At 40.2% G+C, this 23,364-nt stretch overlaps 1 protein-coding gene across 4 annotated transcripts in view; it reads right to left on the bottom strand.

The window, feature by feature from the left end:
• The window catches only part of FILIP1 (filamin A interacting protein 1), a 168,688-nt gene extending 166,318 nt beyond the window's left edge, over positions 1–2,370 (bottom strand). For 2 of the 4 annotated variants that reach the window (XM_073336473.2, XM_073336472.2), the window contains exon 1: positions 1,974–2,369. The gene's annotated coding sequence lies outside the window, so the exon portion shown is untranslated. Of the gene's footprint in view, positions 1–1,973 lie in introns of all 4 variants that reach the window. The other 2 variants (XM_073336467.2, XM_073336471.2) reach the window with 1 other exon arrangement.
• Between the last annotated feature and the right edge of the window lie 20,994 nt (positions 2,371–23,364).

The following is a 23,364-nucleotide window of genomic DNA, read 5'->3' on the forward strand; positions in this document are numbered from 1 at the left end:
CCTGTTGAGAAGAGTAATTTTAGCCTGCGGGCCCATTTTAAAATGGAAAGAGAAGGCAGAAGAATGTATAATTGTGATTTTTCTCTGGATGGAGGTTGTCAGCAAACTATTTGAAAGTCACTTCATTTGATTAAGTTTTTGGGCTAATAAGATATGTGCCCAAAAAAGGTTTATGGAGGAAAATTAACATTACAATATAAAATGACATTACATTAGCGGTATTTTTGCCCCGAGACCATAGTTCTCCATAAAATGAGAGGTGAATCTGCTATTTCTTCTCAGCACTTTTAGTGAATTATCTACCACTGTATTCAGGAACAAAATGACAAGATTTATTCTACTCTAATATCAATGAATATTAGAAAACAAACTTTAAACAATTAATATTTTCCACCCTACAGTTTTCTCTAGAAAAAAAAAACTTGCTCAAGAAATATCTATGCTCTCACAAAATCTCAGAGTTTCCACTGTGAGCTTGAAAGAGGTCACAGTAGAGCTGAAATAATTGTCATTATTAACTTATGGGGTCACTAATTACCACTACATGCAAAAGAGTTTATTTCTAAGCAAGCAATGTGCCCCTTTTTAGGAAACAATCTGATAAAAATGTAAAACATGGTGTCTTTTCAGAATTCTTTCCTGGCCCCAGCACTTCATCTTTTCCACTGTTTCACTGGCAGTTATATCCCTTGGCACTGCCAAGTCAGAACTGGTTTCGTGTATTGTTTGTTTTATCCAATTTGTAAACATTTCACAGCTGAACTATGGTACTGATGTAATGTATCTAGTATGCCGGGATGCATCTAAAATCCATTTTGACAAAGTAAAACACTCTACACTTCCTGCAAGAGTCTATACCCTGAGTGTCAAACAAGGTAGAGGACCCAGTCAGCTCATATCTATTGAGAGAATCCCAGACTACAATCTCTTGTCAGTGCTAACGGGATTTTTATTACTCCCCTAGTAATCTTTGCATTCAGATCTTAATTGGTATGGTACGTGGAATAGCTTTTGTAATGAGCACATATTCCTTATCCATAAATGATAAAATTGTATAAAGAAAGCTGCTTTAGAAGGATATGGGTTAGTTTTTATTATTCCTTCATTTGACCTAGCTGCTTTTGTCAGTTTTGACATAGACTAATCACTACAAACAATTCCTGCTTAAATTACTTCGCAGTTCAGGAAGCTGAAGGATACATGTTTTGAATAGATTCTCTTGAGCTGTTAGGGGAAAAGGTTTAACTACTGACTGTCTTCTCCATTTTTTTTTTTTTAAGAAACAATCAGTTAGTGGCATACAAAAAATTACACAGTTTAAGAACACTCAGGTACTAAAATCATAAGGGCTTTTTAAGAAGGCTCTGATCTGCAACTATCCAAGCAGCAATTTGATATTATACATATCGAAGTAGAAGGAGAAGCACTTAGAACTGTTGTCACAAGGGCAGAACAAAATGTACCAGGTGATACTAGTGTGCTTAGTTATGGAAAAAAACAGAAGAGTAGAAAGCAATAGCTCACAAGAACATACATAATTCAGCCACTGTATGGCTATTTCCTCTGGCTTACTACACAGGCTGTTGTTAGTTTTTATAGCAGTTAAATCTCTGGCTGCTAAGGGACAATAACCACTTTATTATTAAATCTTGGTGTGTCTTCTAACAGCATGAGTTTACAAAAACAAATTTTGAGAGTCTCAATCCATATTCCTTTTTCATGTGATTACTAGCTAGTGTCACTAGTCTTGTTTCAACCAAGTTTCAAAAAATGGTCTGAACAACAGTTTGATTCTCTGCTAAAACAGAAAAAAAAAGACATGCTCAACTTCTTATTTTAGCTATTCTTTACTGAATTTTTCAAATTAGTAGAAGACTAATCACAGAAGGAAAAAAGACAAGCAACTTTCACAGGAAAAAATATAAATCCCATCTTACAAAGATAATGTATTGGAGTAGTTAGTTCATTCTTACCTGACAACAGTAGGAACCTGGGAATGTATTCTACAATGTCAGTTTGTTCTTGGTAGATCACAGCAACTTGCTCCACACTACCCAGGCAGATTTAAGACCTAGAAAAGTATCCAGTGCAGAAGCACCCACAGAGATAAGCTTTTTCCACTCTTCTAGGTCTACCAGCAGCTGAAGTAATGCAGAAAATAGGGTAGAGAGCAGAGGAGGAATGTAGTTTCTCCTCACAGAAATCCCAGTCAGGAGAAATAGGAGGTATGCTCTGTCTGTCTCACACCCAGACTTTTGTTTAAAAAGTTTTTCAACTGTTGCTAGGTGGTGTTAGGCTTTGGCAGTTTAGTTCTGAGATTGTATTTCCCCTCTTCTGCTCTCTTCACACACTGTTACAGCAATGACTTTGTTGAGCTCAGCTTGCTTGTTCTATATTTAACCAGTGTTCTCAGCAAGTCAAGCCTGTCAACAGCTGAGAAGTTTGAAGCATGTTTTACTGAGTTCCTCAGCTGCTGAGTTATCAGTGGATGTAGAACTGCATCTCCTGACAACTACATTAATGAAAAATTGTGGAGAAACTGTCAAATCTTTTTAAGGCCTTCCAGTGACTTCACTGGAGTAATTACTATTTTAAGCAATACATAGAAGTTCTGTATTTGGGAATATATTTTAGAATGTTAGAAAGATACTTGTGTTGATACTCGTATTAACATCAAATCAATGTACACAGTAAGGAGTTTAATAAAACCTAGGATGTTTGTAATTTGAAAGGTATTCCCAGCCCTTGCAAAAAATAAATAAATCACACATTGGGAAAACATTTTAAAATATGTTTATTCTGAGTAAATGAGTAAACCATTTTCTGTTTGCACAGTTCAAACGTATCAAGCTGGCATGGAGATATAATGAAAGGCTTAGCTAGAAAGTGTTCAGAGTAACTTTTATTATGAATAAGACAGTATCAACTGTCTTCTTCCACTTGGACATTGCTGTTGTGATCCATCCCTTCATTACTTCCACATTTGAGTATGTCAGCTCTCACTAGCTAGGGATGAAGGTGAAAGCCAGGAAAACTCCAATTTGTGCAACACACAACAGGCAAGAAAGAATCAGGAACACATCACACTAGTACTCTGCCCACTACACTGTCTCCGCATGTGCTTCTGGATCTAAATCATTGTCCTAGTTCTTAAAGTCCCTTAACAACTTGAAGCCTGACAACTTTAGAGACTGCCTCTTTATCTACAAACCCATTGAGAGAACTACACTGTTCAGGGAAGGGAAGCTGCAGTTGATGGAGTCCAGAGCAATGCATAGTTCTCCAGTGCTGGAGTGACATTCTCTGCAAATGGCCCCTGGCAGTAAAACTCTTAACCACAGGAGTTCAGCCTGAGCCCAGCCTGTTTTTAGAACACATTCGTCTCTTCCCAAAAGCCTTTCCCCAGGAACCTTCCCTGGCATCTTTCCTTGTGGTCTGAGGAGGGAGAGAGAAGGAACAAAGAATAGAGTGGAGAATAAAGGAGAAAGACATACTGGGAAAAATACTGATAATTTATCATTGATTTGTTTCTGGTAGTACCTCCTATGTGCTAATCACTTTCCAGACAAGTGAGGCAAAAGAAAGGAATAGTTCCAAGACAAGACTGAGGGGTGACATGATAACAGTCATCAAGTATGTAAAAGATTATTATAAAAAGGGGGGTGATCAATTGTTCTTCTTAACCCCTGAGGACAGGTCAAAAAATAAGGGGCTTAAATTGTAGCAAGGGAGATTGAGGTTAAACATTAGGAAAAACTTAACTCTACGGATAAACACTGGAACAAATTACCTAGGAAGGTTGTGGAATGTCCATCATTGGAGGTTTTTAAGAACAAGTTAGACAAATACCTGTCAGGGATGCGGTCTAGATAATGCTTGTGTCATCTAATCCACTCCCCTGCACCAAAACAGAACTATGAAGGTCCCTTCCACTCCTGCATCTGTGATGCTATGATTATTACCCTTAGCTTGTGTTCTTGGTGCTTAGACCTCATGTTGATGGATTATAAATACTCTCTATGCTTAATGTGTCAAGTAGACTTTATTTTGGTGACCTAGTAAGAGCTAATACTTTCTCATTGTATATTTAAATATTTGGCTTGGGTAGAGGAATAATAAGACTAGAATATAGCTAAGAATTTTTATAAACACAGAGATCACTGGTTGGTGGAATTAATCTAAGTATTAGAAGACACAGAAGTCAGGAAATTGAGTCCTATTCAAAGCCCAGTGTCATGTAGTCACTCTTTGAACTTTGACATGTCCATACAGCAACATTTTTTAAAAAGCCTCAAATTTTGAGTGCCTCAGAGTTAAAATTGAGTTACCTAAAATCACCGGCCACTTTTAAAAAGATTTTGGCCTTAACTTCCCTGTTAATGGATACACTACTGCCAATATTGCACTAACTACAATAAAGTTCAAGAAAATACTCAAACACTGAATTCTTAAGAAAATTCAACTTTCACTCACCCCATCCACTTTAGGAGGTGCTACAATATGGGAGACCAAATACAATCACTCAGGCCAGTGGTTTGTAACCTGTGATGACAATCTTCTGATGAAGTAAATCTACTCAGCCTTGTGCAACTGCAACCTCAGCAGCCAGAAATACACCATAAAGTAGTGTGTGATTCCTGTAGGGCTTCCTATGAAGCCCTACAGGAATTTGCGCCTCATTTGCAGTACTATGGAAATTTAAACAAAGGAGTCTGAAGCAAACATGAAGATGGGTTGCAAATGAATGATTATGGTGTAGGTTCATAATATGAAACAAAGAAAAGCTGAGCACCTCCTACCTAAGTACACTGGGATATAAAGGAAGTATTTGTTTGCATTTGTGGAGTTATCAGACCCACAACCACATGAAAAGTTTGACCATATGGAAGCTGTTTTGTGTTTATTTCCAATTATTTATTTTATGGGGAAAATGTTTATAAATGGATAGAGAGAACAGCAGCAAAACAAGCTACCAAAGGTAATAGTGAAAGTGACCTCCTGGCTGATCTACTAGCCCCACACCAACTGGAGGTAATAATATCTCCTAAACTAGCAGCACCACCACTTTCTACGAGAGCTTTCTTCTCAGGAAAACAGGAATCAGAAAGGGATAAGCACTGCTGCTACAAAGCTTGCAATGGCAGTTAAAGACATGGCAGTTATTGCAATAGCAACACTAGAGGCAGGGGCCCATGCTGCATCAACAAAACTTGCTGTACCATTATCTTCTCCACCTACTGACCATGCCTTTTATTCAAATCTAATTTGTTGGGAGTCCACTATTAGCTCTCTGTCTACTACTTAGCAGCACCCATTAAGGTAACTATGAGCCAGATTCTACCACTCATACTCATGTCAAGTAGTACTTTGCTTTGAGTGTATCTTGATTGATTTCGATGGGACTATTTGTGAAGTGGTGTACTATTCAGTGCGAAGAAAGAGTGGCAAAATGTGGCCCTTCAGAAATCAAGAAAATCATCATAATCAATCACCATCTTTAAATGTAATGTTAGCTGCAGACATATAGGGATGATCATCATCAAACATGCAGAGTCTACTAAGGACCGTTGTGCCAGCCAGAGGGGACCACGGTGGATAGTTTCTCACCAGGCCTTGTGTAGTGAAGTTCCCATATCTGGCTCAATCTTGAGACGCCACAAATCTCTGGGGTGGCCATACAAGTGGTGCCAGGTAGGGTCAGGGTATGCACCACTTCGTGTGTTGAGGGAGAGTTTGAGAGCATGGTGTGTTGGTATCTTTTTGTCCATCCTGGTGATGTGGCTGAAGAGCATGCAACGCTTTTGAATAGAATGAACAATTGTAGGAAGGCCAGATCTTTCTGAGATTGTGCATTTGCACAAAGTCAAACCACTTAACACTCAGGATTTAGCACTGACAGTGCATATGGAATACCTCTGGATATAGAGGGATGATGTGCACAAATTTTGCATGTCACGGTCTTTTGCGATTTCTGCCAAGATCTTGGGACATTTGATATTACCTATGATGATTATCTGTGGAACAGAGGTTTGTAGTCCTTCTCAGTAACCTAAAAATCTCACTAACAATGAAAGCCTGAAATGACTGCAGGTAACCGCACTGGTTAGTGACAAAAAGAATTAATGGCCTCACCTTATCTTTCACTATCCTAGTTATTACATATCACCAATGCAATGCTATACTTTGCCACAAAGGGTCAAACCCATAAAGAAATGGCAATAGGGTTGCAAAAGCACAAGCTGAAGGCAAAATGATGTGTCCAGTTCTGGTATCCATGCTTCAAAAACGATGTTGCAAAATTGGAAAGCGTTCAATAAGAGCTAGAAGAATTATTTGAGCTCTAGAAAACATTCCTTATAGTAAACACCTTAACTTTCTCGGAGATTGAGCTTTATAAGAAGTTGGTCACCGTCTACAAATACCTACATGGGGAAGATATTTCTGATAATATAGGGCTCTTTAATCTAGCAGACAGCCATAATTAATGCAATATTTGGAAGCTGAAACTAGACAAATTCAGACTAGAAATAAGATACACATTTTTAGTAGTGAAAGTAATTAATTATTGGAACAACTTACTTAGGAACATAGTGGAATCTCATCACTTGAAGTCTTTAAGTCAAGATTGAATGTCTTTCTGAAACATAAGCTCCAGCTCAGTGCTTCTCAACTGGTGGGTTTTGACTCCTAACAGGGCCCATGAAAGGCAAATGGGGTGGCTGTAAGGTGTTGATAATTTCATAATAATTAAAGCAAAAAAATCACATTCCCTCACTTCCCACTCACTCGGCTCCTTCATGGTTAAGTATTATCTGTCATCCACTTGATACACACACACACATTATATCTGTGTATCAGTATTAGCATTGATAAATTGTTTAACTCTTACTTTAACAGTAAATGTAAAGGGATCATGAATTTTTTTTAATTTCAAATAAGGGGTTATCAACCTGAAAAGACTGAAAAACACTGCTATAGCTCAAACAGAAGTTATGGGCTTGATGCAGAAATTACTGGGCGAATTACTAAGGCTTGTTTTAAGCAGGAGGTCAGGCTAGATAGTAAAAATGGTCTCTTGTGGCCTTAAAAATATCTATGAATCTATGTAATGTTCTTTTAGAAGGCAGAATATAGAATAGGGATTTTATTATCATCTTATCTGCCGATCACTTTGGTATCTGAGCATATCTTATTTCCTGCAGCAATGAGGGTTCCTAGCATGTAGTCTTTATTTCTTGTTGCTGTTTAAATATTTGGCTCTTTTGCATAAGAAATATGTATAGCTTTATTTCCCTGTGTGTCTTGTGGAAATCCCATTAATGACACTATGGTATTAGTAAACATTTACTTTAGTGCTGTGATTTACAGAAGGGTGAGAGGAGTGCAACATTTTGTTCCTTCTGCAAGTTAGTCAAACTAAAATTGAGATCTAGTACTTTGTGGTCCTCAATTTTTGTGACTGTGAGCAATAGGACTCATAGGAATAAAAAGCATGTTGTTATTTTAGGTTCTGCTACTGCCTTTGGCTCTCTCTTGGCTTCTTTATATTCCTGGCTTATAAGAAGCTATAAGAAGTTGGGTTTTGGTCATGTTTGGATCAGTGTTGTCTTGGCTCTTGCCTGTCAATTCCGTATTTTGAGAGGGTGGATATCTTTTTTCATTTTTGGGGTACTGTTATTACCTCATAAATGCTGATATTGCTTTCTAGATACTGGATCTGCCATATTCCCAGCCCACCCAGAAACACGCTTTCCCAGTATCAAAAAATGAAACACATCTTTACCTTTTAGCTCACAGAAATAATTTAGTTGCCTAATCTATAATCCTGCCGAATTCGCGGAAATCAATAAAATTGTGTAAGACTTCACAATGCAAAGATTTTTCCTAAATTATGTGAATTATTGTGCAGGAAACAAAGTGAAAAAATACACGTCATCAATTCTACTAACGGTTTTCATATTTTTGTTTCTCTGTACATTAGCTCTCCTTATTCTGATAAAATACGTGCCTTTTAATCTAAGTTACCAATGGTATATATGTGAACTACATGCAGGGATTCAGTCACTCAGGTGCATTATCAAAAATAAACTTCCTGATGCTCCTAAGTAATAAATCCAAACTTCTGAGAACAGTAACATTGAGTGCAATTTTATGGTCCTTGCGGTACTTTTTTTTTTGGATACTTTAAGCAATGAGTTTTAAATAGTGAATCTTCCATTTCCTTCTTTCACAGACTATCCTGAGCCATATTCTGCCTTTAACTGTGCCAAAGCTATTTTGGATTGTTGTGTTACTTAAGTGAAAGATATGTTGTAAGGCTCTGTCATTTCAGTTATTCAAAACTAGTATTTTACCTTAGATATTTTAGCATTTAGCCAACAAAAATATAGCATTTAGAGGGACCTCTCCAGATAAAATGAAATAAACCAAAGATGACCAGGAACACATATAGAGGCATGTAAGTTGGTCAAAAACATAAGTTATATAGATTCATAGCTTTTAAGTTCCTCTGGCACAATGGAACTCTCAACATAACAGTAAAGCTCATCTGAGTGGGAAACAGACCTTTCTACAGAATGGTCTGAGACTGTGGAGTAAACTCCCTAATTAAAAAAGTTACTACCTGCTCTCTAACTGTTCCTCTTCAAGATGTGCTGCACATGTCCATTCCACTTCAGGTGTGCATGCATCAAATGTGTGAATGTTAGACATTTTTCCCTTAGTGGTACCCACTGGGGAAATGCGTGCACCCCCTACTGCTTCGTGCTGCTGTGCCATGGTATAAAGGACAAAGCCACCCCGACAAGCTTCAGTTCATTTTTAGTGGATAGACTCCGATATCAAAGAATCCAGGACTGCCTCTGTCAACTCTTTTCTTTGAACAGAGAAGACTGACTTTTCCTCATTGATCAGAAGCCTCAGCACCCTGAAGATGGACTGGATCTTGGTCACACTGAATTCTACCTGGCTCTTGGACCAACCTCTCACCGGCTAGTTATACAGGTATGGAAACACTTGACCTCCTGTTTTCTTTAGGAACACAACCACCATTGCCATGCATTTTGTAAATACTTTCAGAGTCATGAATAGGCCAAAAACAAAGGACTGTAAACGGATAGAGTTAGGGTCAACCAATCCCACTGAGGAATCTCCTATGGATTTGATATATTGCCACATGGAAATGTGTGTCCCTCAAGTCAAGGACAGCTACAAGCTGGACCCAGGGAGGGGATAATGGATGCTGGAGTGGCCATATATATTTGTTTAGGTTTCACAGGTCTAATTGGGGTCTGAGACCTCTTTTTGCCTTTGGAATTAGGAAGTGGTGTGAATAAAACCCTTTCCCTCTGTGTAAAGGAGGAACCTCCTCGATGGCTCCCAACCAGAGGAGAGACTGGACCTCTCACAGGAGAACCTCCTCATGGGTGTGGTCCCTGAAGAGGGACTGGGAAAGAGGTGGGGAGGGAAGGATAGAATTACACTGAAGGCTGTATCCCAATTCCACCAGGCTTAGGACCCACTGGTATGTACTAATATTGGTCCAAACACTCAGGAAGTGGGATAGAAACAGGGATAAGAGAAGCTGGCATAGGGCAAACTGCTAAGCAGTCCTTGACAAGGCAGTCAAACATACAGCTTGACATTCCCAGACTGTTTGGATGGGCTTGCTGCAGACAGAAAGTTAGGTGGTGATCTCCTTCTATGACTCTTCCCTTTCCTCCTCGACTGGACAGATTGCTAAGGCATAAAGGGCTGGTAATGGTGGAATGATGAAAGGTGAAATTGCTTCTTTTAAAGAGTGGAGTATAAATTCCTAAAGACTGTGAAGCTTATCTGTCCACTGGGGAAAAAGGCTCAGTTCCTCAAAAGTGAGATTCTGGACAGTCTGTTGGACATCCTGAGGAAGGTCTGATGATTGAAGCCATGAACACTATGCACTGTGATAGCAGATGTCATGGCCCTGGCTACAGAGTCTGCCCCCATTCAAAGCAGTCTAGAGAGAGGTCCTAGCAATCAGCTTTCCCTCATCCATTACTGCCTGAAATTCTTGTCTGGCATCCTCTGGTAACTTGCCTGCAAATGTGAGAATGTTGTCTGAGAGAGAGAGAGAGAGAGAGAGAGAGAGAGAGAGAGAAATCATACCTCCCCACCAAGGCTTGCTGGCTCAATATATGAAATTTTAGTCCTGCCCTTGAATAAGTTCTTCTACGGGAAGGACAGAGTTTCTTTGTCTCTCTTGACTTTGAGGTAGAAGCAGGAAGGAGACGCTCCTTCTTGTTCAGTGCCAAAACCACCAAAGATCCAGTGTTTTTGTGTGTGTACCTGTGTGAGGGGCCTGGTACCTCTGTTCAGTCCGTTTGGTCAATGGAGGCAGAGAAGATGGTGTTTGTCACAAAATCCTCATGGGCTCAAAAATGGCATCTGTGAGGGGTTGAGCTAGTTGGGAGGCCCTGTTGAGCCCAAAATGTTCACCAATTGATGTGAGCTCTCCTGAACTACCTCCATTTGTATGTCCATGGAGGAAGCCACCCTCATAAAAAAGTCCTGTTGTGCTCTGTAATTATCCTGAAGAGGTAAAGACATACCAGACACCACTGCCTCATCAGGGGATAGGGAGGAGGTACCCAAAACAGACTGAGGTGGAGCCTCCCAGGTCTCTCCAATGGAGGTTCCACTGGGGCAGTTTTTTGTACTAAGTATCAGGGGTGACTTTGCATGCCTTCACACGTGAACTATCCCAACATCTACTTGGGGGTCTGGAGGGATGAGAGTCTGGAGAGGATCTGGTGGTGGGAGGAAACCACAGATTCCAGTATGGCCATTGGTTAGGCATTGGAGCCAATCCCTTCTGTGCCACTCCACCAATGCGGAACCTCTGCTGAGTATCAAGGGTGAAGACCCCCGCATGGAGAGTGACAGCTTCTATCCCGAGGCCAAGACACATAAAAGCCAACCTCTAATTTGGAAGATGAACCCGAGTTACCCAACTAAGGTGATGTGGTACCTCAGTCTCAAGGAGCATCATCAAGATGCCAGAGATGATGGTAAACAAGACAGCCTACTAGACTTGTCCCTCAATGGCCCCAGGTGAAGAGGTACAGGAGGGTCTGAAAGAGGCCACAATACTGAAATTTGAGCTCTTCCTGCAGAGAAGTCAGTCTGAGGGTTTATCGTTACTAGAGAAGATATCTCCTGAGTTGCTGGGAATGCTGGTACTGAGAGCCACAGGACATCGCATGCAGACACATATGCATCTGGCACTGTTGACATTTAGAGGTTCGACTGATGCTGATGCTGTTGCATCAAAGGGTCGGTGCTGTAGTAGCGGTTGGTCTCAATGGCACTGGCATCAACAAATCCACCCGAGGTGCTATCAGTACCAGTGAGAATTTCCTCTCCAAGTGCACTCTACCCCGCTTTGTTTACTGGTTGACAGTGCCAAGGACTTTTATCTTTTAGAGGATGAGTCCTTCAGAGGACTCTGCTGGTGTCTCTTTCTCAATACTGGGAAAAGAGAGTGATGCCGAGACTCTGCAATGCCTGGAGGAGCCTCCTTACAGACTTAGACATACTCAGTGCCCACCCCAAGCAGGAAGGCTCCATGGGTTGAGTCAGGGCAGCCTCTATGAGGTAGTGATGCAGCCTTATCTCCCTATCATTTTTGGTTCAGGGTCTAACGTCTCTGCAGATGTGGCACCAATCTCACACATGATCCTCACCACGGCACTTCACACACTGATATCAAGGGCGACTCAATGACAGATTTTCTGCAGCTGGTGCAAGGCTTAAAGCCTGGAGACTGAGGCATTTCCTGATACCTGATGTTGGTACCCAGAACAAGCAGGAATGGATGTATATGCTTACCTACAAGACAAATAAGAAATTAAACCTATACTAAACTAGCTATAAACTATAAAAATGAGTGCAAACTATGTACAAGAGAAACAATTTCCTTAAAAGGGAGCAAATAGCAAACACTTGCAGAAGCACTCTAGCATACACCAACTTCTGACCAGGGGTGGTAAAAAGGAACTGAGGGGGGTCAGAGGCAGCTGTCCTTTATACCATTGTGCAGCAGCAGGTGGCTACAGAGAGCACTACCCCCAAAGGATATCGCTAAGGGGAAAAATTCTGATGATAGCACACTGGATGCACACATATCTGAAGTGGAATTGACGTGTAATCACTCAAAGAAGAACTAAGAACCCTCACAACACTCACCACTTTTCACTTCCATGCAATGCACATTTGTTGACCTTCCCTTCTTCAATGTAAACACATAACAGGTATATTTATAATAATTAAACCAAACTAAAAGAAGCCTACCAAAACAAGACAATTCCACTGCACGTGCTTCTACCTCTGGGGAGAGCATGAAAGAGCAAATACCACATGACAGATGTTGTCACATTGTTTATGCACTACTGGAAGGCGTTCAGGAACTATGACAATGACAGTGATATAAAAACCTATATAGAATAGAATTAAAGACAGAAGAAACTATAATGATAATCTAATCTGACCTCATGCACAACACAGGCTATAAAATTCACCCATCTCACCAAGTAACTTATGATTTAACTATAGACATCTTTTAGAAGGAGTTTTTAAATCAAGACTGGATCTCTAAGTGATCGAGAATTTACCACATCTGTTCCAAATGTTAATTACACTCACTGTAAACAAAAATAATTGCAATTTACTTCCACCTTGAATTTTGTTGACTTCTATGTCTAGCCACTGGATCTTGTTATGCCTTTGTCTACTAACTCAATGAGCCTTCTAGTAACTGATGTCTTCTCCCTATGTACATTATAGATCATAATTAAGTCACTTAACTTTTTCTTCAGTAAACTAAATATATGAGCACTTTTAGTCTCTAATAAGGCATATTTTCCATACTATGAAAGGAACCACTCAGATTATTCCCATCTATAAACAAAAGCCTAGTGCTCCAAATCTGTGACATTAGATTATGCAGGGAACAACTTGCAAACTTAAATATCTGCTTAAAAGGCAGCTTGGAATTTGCCTCATAAATTATCACAGTAGTCCTGCACTTTCAAGTATTTATTGGTGCACTGTTCAACCCACAAGGGTATTATGCTGAATTTCTACAGAATTTTAACACAATATAAAAATCAGCTTGCATGTAACACTAGAATGAAGCTCACTTTCCTAAATCACATTTTAAGGGGCCAGAAGAATGGACAGAAGCATTCTGATAAAGCTGATAAATGACCCTTTTCAATCACATGCAAAGGATATAGCAAATAATATTGTACGCATTGTTCTTCCTCAATAAAACAAAAGTTTCACTTTTGAGTTTCATCTCTTGTAACAAGAAGCAAGCTATGAGGTGGATGAGGACCTGATAGAGCATCTTTTTCATTGTTCATTGCTGCTTAATTCTATCTGGGCTAGTTAATCCCATACTGGTTTTGAAAAATCAGACAAGTTCTAAGACAACTGTAGCTTCATTGAAGTTATAGCAACAGTGATTTACCCTACCTTAGGGTCTAGCCACCTTCTTTAAAAAGGCTTAATTTCTCTATCCTCTTCTCTTCCTTAGATCAAGGAACTTGCAGGCAAATCCAAATTACTCAAATGAACATTTCTTTTTTATTATTTAGTTCATAATATGAATGTAAGCAGAACCGAGGAAAGGTTTATTTCCTATAGCCCTGCTCTTTACTGTCTCTCATATAATATTGTTGCCCCTTGGCCCGTATTCAAGGCCTTGATGGGTTGTTTCCATTAGGAGAATAAACTGATTATACAAGAAAGGTATTTCTTTGATGCAATCTTGTTTGTTTATAAAGAATGTACAAAGTCCTGTTTCCCTAAACATAGTCAGAACAAACAGTAGGCAGTTTCCTTGCTCACAATTTCCAAGCCTGCCTTTCCACCCAGCATGCTGCCCGAAAGCACCTCTGTTGGTTTCTTCCCATGGCCACAATCACACTGCTTTCCTTTCTGTGTGCTCACTGTTCCCTTCTGCTTCTCACACACAAAGACATATAGCTCCATGCATCTATGCCCCAGCCCCTGCATTTTCAAATCAGTCCCAGGGAAACCCCTGTCATTCTGTGTTGCATCTTGTTCAGTTCTTCCCATGGGGTCCAGTGGCTTCTATTGTTTGGGCAGTGGCTTCTATTGTTTCAGCTATCTTACTCCATAAGGGAGCTTAATTGCTTCCTCCATTTAGCTTGAAATGAAAGGTGGCTAACAATCCATCAGCTGCTTTGAGTTCTCTGATTGCTCATAGATCAAAGACACACTGTTTGGCAGCCGTCAACACCTTCCAGCACAACAATGAATGATTCATCCACAAGTAAAATACAGCATCCTCTGGGGTGAAACATGGCAATTTTAGTGCACTGTACGTCAGAGAAACGGAAGAATAATTTTGTCCAAATGAGGCTGCAGTAGAATATTTTAGATCAGCTGAATGAATTACCAAAATTGGAATTTGATCAGACCATCAGGATTAGCACTGCCATTCTTGCAAGCAGGGCTCTTTAATGTCCACAAGAGATCAGAACCTTGGCTTTACTTCTCATCCAAAAGGCAGCACCTCCATTCGCACAGTGCCACCTACCCACACACCGGAGTTTTTGTTCAGTACTAATTCAAAGAGAATTGCACCAAGCTCTGCAGCACCAACGCTGCATTCTCACATCACCTGGGTTTTCTTTGGATGCTTTCATTCAAATGCTGACCCTTCCCCACCAGCTATGTTTCAGATATCTGAGATCACCCTCTGACATCATAAGGCTACTGTAGAACAGATTTTGTTGGATGAAGCCTAAATTCCCTTCAGCACTTATGGATATGTCTGTGTTGTGGCCCGGGGTGTGAATGGCAGCATGTATAAACACACGCTAGCTGTACTCTAGCTGAGCTTGCTAAATATAGAAGTGAGGACACCACAGTGCAGGCCTCAACACCGGCTACATAAGCCGGCCTGCCTTCCCCTCAACCCCGGAGCTACGTACTCACTTGTGTGGCCGTCACTGAAGCCTGCACCACGGTGTCCTCATTTCTGTTTTTACCAAGTGAGGTAGAGTACAGCTAGTACAGGTGCTTTTACGTAAGATGCCATTCACCGCACCGGCCACACGTAAAAATTCCCTATCTGCCTGATTCTGCTATGGGTCACTTGCTGGGAAGAAACATTTAGTTTAATCATTTGATTAGTGCATTCGCTTCAGTGGATTTACTCAAGGTATACGTAAGGGCAGAATTTAAGTCACAAATCTCTTTTCAGATATCTGATTATTTATACTACATTAATATTAGTTTTCTCATAGGAGCCTTTTAGTGAAAAGGGGTTATACATTAATATGCCTATCAAAAATTCGTGTTAAAAAATATCTAGGCTAAGTTCTTGCAAATCAACCTAGATAAGCACCTGCTTGAAAACCTGCACCCAGCAAGGGTTGGGTCCTCCCCAGTTTGGAGAAAGTGTCTTTGCTCCCTGAAAACTTAGGACACTATCTTTCAGACAGGAGTCACAGAGGTGCACTGCAGCTCCAAAAGATACAAAAGTACTCTACGCATATACCTCTGCATAGGCTGTTTATGCTCTTTCCAAGAATAATCTGTGTGCGTTGACAAGGCAGAGGAGAGACTCAGTAAGGATGAGAAGGGTGGAGAGGGTATCCAGTATACAGGCACACTTTCATATTTGGGGGGCTTTATGTACAAGGCCAGAACTTGACCTTTTGCTTTACTCTGTTCTGTGCAATAAATTCAAGAATATAATCTCCACGAAGTATCAAAGAGACACAGAATTGGTTTAAGCATAAAGAAGGGAGGAGTGTCTGTACATTAACTTGTGAATCTGTCAAACTGTTCTACAAACATTGGGCCCTCTGTTTTCCATTTACCACTGTATCATCCTCTTTTACATTTTTTGTTTGGTTAGGGGGAGGATCCTGCTTAAGTACTTCTTGCTACTAGCTATTTAACAATTTGGGGAGAGCTAGTGAAAGGAATTAAATTGTAGTTGCCTTCAATTGCATGCATATATATGACTTGTCAGTGGTTTTCAAACGTGAAAAGCATCTTCCACAACACCGTTCAAATAGCAATACTATTTGGAACACAGTGCTCAAAGTGCACTTTACAGGAAAGGACAGAGGTAGCATTGGGGTTTTTTATTGCCTAGAGAAAGGCCAGGAGAATTTAAAATTAGTACCAACAAACGTAAAAGAAAATAGGAAATAAAACATTTTATTGCTCCAGAACCCATGATATTGCCCTTACTTTTCCATAGTAGAATATGATCCTTCTGTATACTTTGGCACTAAAGCCATAAAACATAAAACTACTCCTGTTTTGCAAACAGCAGGGGGTTTGTATCTTTTAAAAAATATTGTTTGGAAAGTACTGTCTATATAAAGCAACTACTCCCACAGTGATTAGGATAACAGAAAAAGTTATAACATCTTGGGGCTGAATTCTCTGTATGCATCTCCCTTTGACTTCAGTTAAAAGTGCAGGGCTCCTCCAGAGAAGAATTTGCCCCCAATAAAGAGATGGGGATAGGAGATAATAAACCAGTCTCCCTTTTTTGTATCAATATTCTAAACCTATTGAATCCTTATTATCTATTATGTACTCCTAAGAAAAAAGGAAATGAGTAATCATCCTCTTAGTACATCTCTAGGTTTTCTAGTGTGATGTTGCTCAGAGAACCCCTCTGGAACAAAACATAACATGCATGACTCTGACAAGCTCACTAATTTGATTGGTCTCTAACCTGTCCCTTTTGGGCAAGTTTATTGAGAAGGAAGCCCTGACAGTATCTGAAGTACTTAAAAGTCCTTGATCCTTGTAAATCAGGTTTCACTCCTAGGCATACTATGGAAACTGAACTAGACTGATTGCTGGGAAATTCTCCACCAGCAAACAAATTTGATCTGCACAGTGCAAGATTGCAGTGTTATGGGTATAAGAACAAGGTAAAAAATGGTGAACAGAGGAATCTGATTCCACATTAACAAGACCACTGCTGAACATCCCTGCAAATCACCCCTGCCTTGGAGCAGAAATAAAAGCAAATAGGGAACTGTGTACCTGACTGCCTCATTGCATATTGAGGAATACACCTCAGAACACAGGATTGGCAGGGACTTCCTGGGTAACTGAGTCCAGTCCCCTGTTATAGCAGGCAACCCTGTCATATAATCCCATTCATAAATTTTTGAAGGTCCTTCTTAAAAACTAGCTAGGTTTTTTGCTCCCACGACTTCTGTTGGAACACTGTTCCAGAGCTTCACTCCTCGGATAGTTAGAAGCCTTCTTCTAGTTTCCAGTCTAAATTTATTCATAGTCAGTTTATGCCCATATTGGGTCAGCACTGTCCTTTAGCTTAAATAGATCTTCTCCCTCCCAAGTGTTTGCCACCCTGGTGTATTTGGGGAGAGCAATCCTACCCCTTCTCAGTCTTCATTTTGCTAGGATAAACAAGCCAAACTCGTTTTGTCTTCTCTCATAAGATAGCCTCCCCATTCCATCCCCTGACCATGCTAGTAGCCCTTCTCTGCACCTGTTCCAGTTTGAACTCCTCTTTTTTGGGAATGGATGACCAGAAATTGTATATAGTAAGAATTATATACACTGATACTTCAGATCCTAAGAGCCTATGTCACTTTTGAAAATGGGACATAGATGTTTAAGTCACTGTAGGTACTGCTCCATTCAGCATTGCAAGGCCTAAATACCTTTAAAAATCTGGGCCTACCTATCTAAAGAAAAGTCTCGGGAATCTCTTGAAACACACATTTTAAATGATACTCAAAACTCAGGAAATGTAAGCTTCATATATTTTTCTCCACAGTTTTTGGATCTCTAATTTTACTCTATTGTACTATTCACTAGCTTACGCGTGACATTTCTTCAGCAAACAGTTAACTTCATGTTGACTAGTCTTGCCTCCTCACCCATCTCTCTGCAGCAGGCATTAAACCCTTTTGCCATGTTTTCGACATATTTTGTTTCATTAAGGACAGTTTGCTTTCTCAACCTTAAAGAATGCCTTCTAGAAAGTCGAGAACATAATTTTCTCATTTATTTCAATTATTCTTCCCTCCTTTTATCACAAAAACATCCCAGAAATCAGTAATCCCTAAACATTTTCAATTGCGCCCCCCCCCCTTACCCAGGCCGTGCCTCCCTGGGAGGCAGGGCTGGAAGATGGAGGGTGAGTGGGCCAGGACACAGGAGGGCTAGCCACATGGGGAGCTGCCGGTATCTCTCACACCGGAGCCATCCCTGACTGTTCCTCCAGGCTCCAGCAGCAGCTACTGCTCTTCCTGCACCCCCCCACCCAGTGGCAGAGGACTTTCTGATCAAAAACTGGCACCTGGCAACTCTAACTGCTGGGGCTGGAGGCCACAGCTGGAAGCTGGGGCTGGGAGGGGAGCCATGGCTGGGGCAGAGCAGAGCTGGGTGGTGCTCCTTCCCCGCCCCCTAGGGGGCTGGTCTAGGCCGACCACACTCTGTGGACATTACTCTGTCCCCCCTAAGGGGGTAAATCCCACAGTTTGAGGACCACTGCCCTAGATCATACATTAAATGCCTGCTGCACAGCTTACTCTTATTCATTGTATGCTTCACAGGGAGAGTACTAAGATTGCCAGCAAGCAACAACCATGGAGAGGTATCACCACTAATCCTGTGGTGAGCTACAAACTGCTTTCCCCTCAGAAAAGAAGGGAAAAAGTTAAATACCTGAATATCATAATTGTACACTCCGGAATAGACTCAGAGTAGAACAACGTATGTAAGACATTGCATAAATAAAACAATCATTCTGAACACAGAGTGCCAAAGTTCAGAAGTCTGACCTGAGTCATCCAGGAAATTACCTGTATAATTCTCCTGTAAATGAAGGGTGGGGTATTCAGGGAAGGGTGTGGGGAGCTGGTTATGTCTAATTAGTGCTTTATAAAATAAAAAAATGCACAAAGCTCACTGCTAGCCAAAAGGTAGAAGAATCTGAAAAAGAAAAGAGTCCCATATCCTTTAGCTAAAGTTTTAGGTTGAGTTGGGACTGTTCCCATTAGCCCTCAAACCATAGAGAAAAGCCATGAAATAAGAGGAAGTAGTAAAAGGGTGGGAACAGGAAGAAGGGTAAAAAGGAAAAGACTTAGTGTAGACAAGAACAGAAACCACACCAGACAATGAAAGGTTCAGCCAGCGTACTCTGAAATAGCATGGCTGGAGTACAAATGCATAAATGATGAGAGCAATATAAGAACCTAAATAGACAACCTCTTGTGATAAATTACTTTCTGTTGTTGTGGAATCTGTTTGGCTCAGTCTGCATGCTGTTATGAAAAGGTCCAACCAGTCAAGGAGCAACAAAAATTCTTTATCATAAGAGTTTGAGCTTCAAGTCTTTACTGGATTTGAGGTTTATTCTCCACATTTTTAATAAAAGCCGAGGCTTTCACCAGGGTGCTGGAACAATTTGTATAGTGGGGGTGCTGAGAGCCATTAAACAAAACTGTAAACCCTGTATATGATGGAAACCATTTCAAGTCAGGAGTGTGGTTGCACCCCCAAGGACCTCTAGTTCCAGCATCTATGGCTTTCACATAAAGCAAAAGAGCTTCCAAGGTAGCCCTTCAGCTACAAGGTGTGGCATTCTACTTATAAAGTTATAAGGTTTCCAGTTAGCTCTGAGCACCTGACTGGACTTAATGAGTCATTAATAAGTGAGATGCTCATAGATTATGGTAATGAGCCCCATAAAAAAGTCTGTATATACAGTTTGAAAGCCAGTGAACCACTGCAGTTGCAGTTATTGTGGTTTCTTGTCCACAGTGGGGAGAGACTATGGTAGACTTCCTTGCTTCAGGGAGGCCTGAGCTAAAGATCTCATCCCAGGAGTTGTAATTAGAACTGGTCAGAAGTCAGAATTTCCATTTTGCAGAAAATTCCAAAATTGGGGGAAGGAAATTTGTTGCGTTTCAGAACAAAACGCAGAATTTCAAAATTTCCCACTGAAGGGAAATCCAAAAAATAAAAGTTTCAAAATAATTGAAACAGTTCATTTTGAAACTTTCCAAACAAAATTGACCCTGGGAGCCCATGGCTCCCATCTCCGTGGCAAAGAGCCTGAAAGCCCTGAGAGTCCCAGAGCTTCCAGGCTCCCTGGAAGCCAAACCCTTATTAGATGGCAACTTGGAATCTGGAAGCCCTGGAGTCCCTGGTCGCAGGCAGTCTACTCATGGTGGTACTGTCACAGAGCAACAGAGCCTGGGCTCCTCAGAAACCCACCATGCAAGCTGGCAGGAAAACAAGCAGGGTTCTGATGGAACCTGCCTGTGGTTTGTCGGAAGTTCTAGGAACCCCATATGTTTCCACAAAACATTTTGGATTCAACAAATCAGCATGTTCTAATGAAACCCTATTTCATCTGAAAATTCCCAGCCAGCTGTAGTAACAACCACTCTCTGGGGGCAGCAGTTGTGTGTGAAATGTATCATACAAGCGTTGTAAGCTCAAAGTATTCCATCTGTTTAGGTTTCAGTTTTTTCTGTGTAACAGGTGTAGGGTCTTTGGCAAGAAATTAACTCCCTGTCCATTTGCCCATGCTCATGTAAGTGCTTTGCATCCTGCCACACTTGGGAACAGAGCAAATAGGAGGTGTCCCAACTGCAGTAGGAGCAATCTCCACAATCTTTTTAGCTAGTATAGACTGAAATATGCAACTAAACAAAGGAAACAACTGCTGCCTTTGCAGATTACAATGCAGCTCCTTTCTCAGATAAGGGGCTTCACGGAAGCAACTCAAAGCTGTTCCCACAGACAGCACCACAGAATTAGAGACTGTAACTGAAACTGAGATTTGCCTGTTTTCCTTTTGCCTGAGAGACTCAGCGTCGGGAGGCTGCATTACACAGCTGACTGACAAGCAGGGCAAACAAATGCCAGCCCCCGATATCCTTCACATGGCTGGAACTTTCCAGACTTAAACTGAACAAGGACAGATATGGGAGGAGTTTTCAGATCACAGCCCATTTGACATGCCTGGGCAACAACTGCAGGTCCTGGAGAGCCTGGGACTGCCCTAACATGTGAGCCAACCCTGGGTGGTGTCCGGAATCAGGGCCTCCTGCTCTCTGACTTCTTAACACTCATGCCCACCACTATGCCTGTCCCTACCTTACTGTGTTCCTACTGCTCTAGCCTTACCTTTGACCTACCTTTGCCTTGAACCCCTCCTTGCCTGTTACCCTGCTTGTTCCAGCTCCTGACCTCTGGTTTGACCCTTAGCTCTAGCTCCTATTGACTCTGTCCTGACCCATTGCAGTGCCAGATTAATTTATAAACTAAACTACAGTTTTGGGCCTCACAATATGAGGGGTCTCTAAAAAAGAAAAAAACTGACTCCATTTCAAATTGTATCAAATTCGGTTGATAAATAAAGATGATTTTCTTTAAATATAGACATTTTCATTCAAATATGACAAAAATATATACATCTGGCTACACAAATACCCTTACCCTTCACTAATTGTTCATTATTGACAGGGCTGAGAAAAAAAAAGATAATTGGACTTGTAAAATTATTATTTCTATGAGTGAGTCTGCTATCAGTCTCCTATCGCAGAGTTTTGTTGGCCAGCAGCTACTGGTAAAATTCTGACTGTGCCTTCACAACTTATTTAAATGAATAAATAATCTCACTGCTGATAAAATCAGGAAAAATATGAGGTCAGAGGCGGCAGTGTTGTGAAGCAATCCTGCCAAGTTCATACTCGTATGTTAGTGTGTTCTTTCTTCTTTTGATCTGTACATATGTACAATTGTGTATTTTAGTGCACACACCACTTTCTGCTTCATGCACTATCCATGCCTCACATGATTGAATTTGCAGGCGATTGTCTTATGGACTTGGGTTGAGTGGATCTTCAGGAGGATAAATTTGTGGTGGCTTCCCTCCATCAGTTTTGGGAACCTTCACAGTAAATATCAGAGTGCGCTGATGAAAGGATAAATAGAGGGTTTTGAGAAAAGGGAAGGAAGATATACATATATATCAAAATATTCTGAGTACTTGGTGAACAAGTTATTTCAGACTATGTGCATATACGAGTTATAGGCTAGTAAAGCCTATAATATTCATTATGTATGCTTGAATATAGGTTAGTTTGTCTCACTTTCTCAATGCCCATCTAGAGATTACCAGTCTTTTTTATTGGTATATTCTTTCTTTCTGTTTTGCACATAGAGCTTGTTGTCACTCTGTTTGTCTAAGGTGTTTACTCGAGATGAATTAGTGGTCCTGGGGGAGACAGAGGATAGAAAAGTAAACGCAAAGAGAGATGTCTACCTAGAAAAAAGACTGGGATTTTCTGCTTGGTGGGTTTGGAGCACGCAAGATAATATTTTATTACAGGTAGTATGCTATGTAAAAATTCTTATATAGACTTATAAATCAGATATCATATGCATAATACATTGTGTGGCAAAAGAGACATCTCCACGATTCATTGTTTTGTAGTGAAAATTAAATTGGAATAAACATTTGTAAATATATTGTCTGGATAAACTTTGTATTTCCCTAACCAAATTCATCAAACGTTTTTTCATTTATTCATATGAAAAAAAGGATAATTTTTCTTATTCATGGTGTAAAAAAATTATATATCCTCTCTTGTTTTTCTGTGAGAACATAGACAAAATAACACGAACTTTCACAGAAATATCATGGTAAAATAGCACAGGTTTCTGGCATATATATATGTTAATAAAAATATTATTTGTTGTTGTATAGATATATAAATCTCAATATTTATAATACAAAATTAATTTTTTTTACTGATTTCAATAAAAACTTTCTGCTACTAATTTTAGTACCAATGTTAGGTAATTCAGCATAACCTTCTATAAAAACAAAACAAATCAATTAGAAAAATACAACCAGCATCCAATTTTCTGATTGTTTGCTTATTACCTGGGTGTAATTCATATCAATATAACTAATAGGTGAGCTTTAAGCTTGTGGGTTACCCGCATCCTATATCCTCTATTGCCATCTTATATCCTCTAAGAGTCTCATTGCATATTCAGACTAGGAATTCCACAATTTAGATGCCCCAACAGAGAAGAAAAATATCCTGAGAACTCTTCTAGTAAACTGTATTATTTACTGGGTTTCTTTATTTTGTATTTTTTATATTGTATTGTTTACTTCTACTTTACTTACATATGCAATTAGTTCAAAGAATTCGTCTAAAATTTATTTCTGTCATGTCATCATCATTACAGAGAAGGTTGCTGAAAATGAAGATTTTTATTCTGTTTTTACAACTTCTCCTTTGTATATATACAAACATAAAG

The sequence above is a fragment of the Lepidochelys kempii genome, chromosome 3 (assembly GCF_965140285.1).
Source record: "Lepidochelys kempii isolate rLepKem1 chromosome 3, rLepKem1.hap1, whole genome shotgun sequence".
Taxonomy (NCBI): domain Eukaryota; kingdom Metazoa; phylum Chordata; order Testudines; family Cheloniidae; genus Lepidochelys; species Lepidochelys kempii.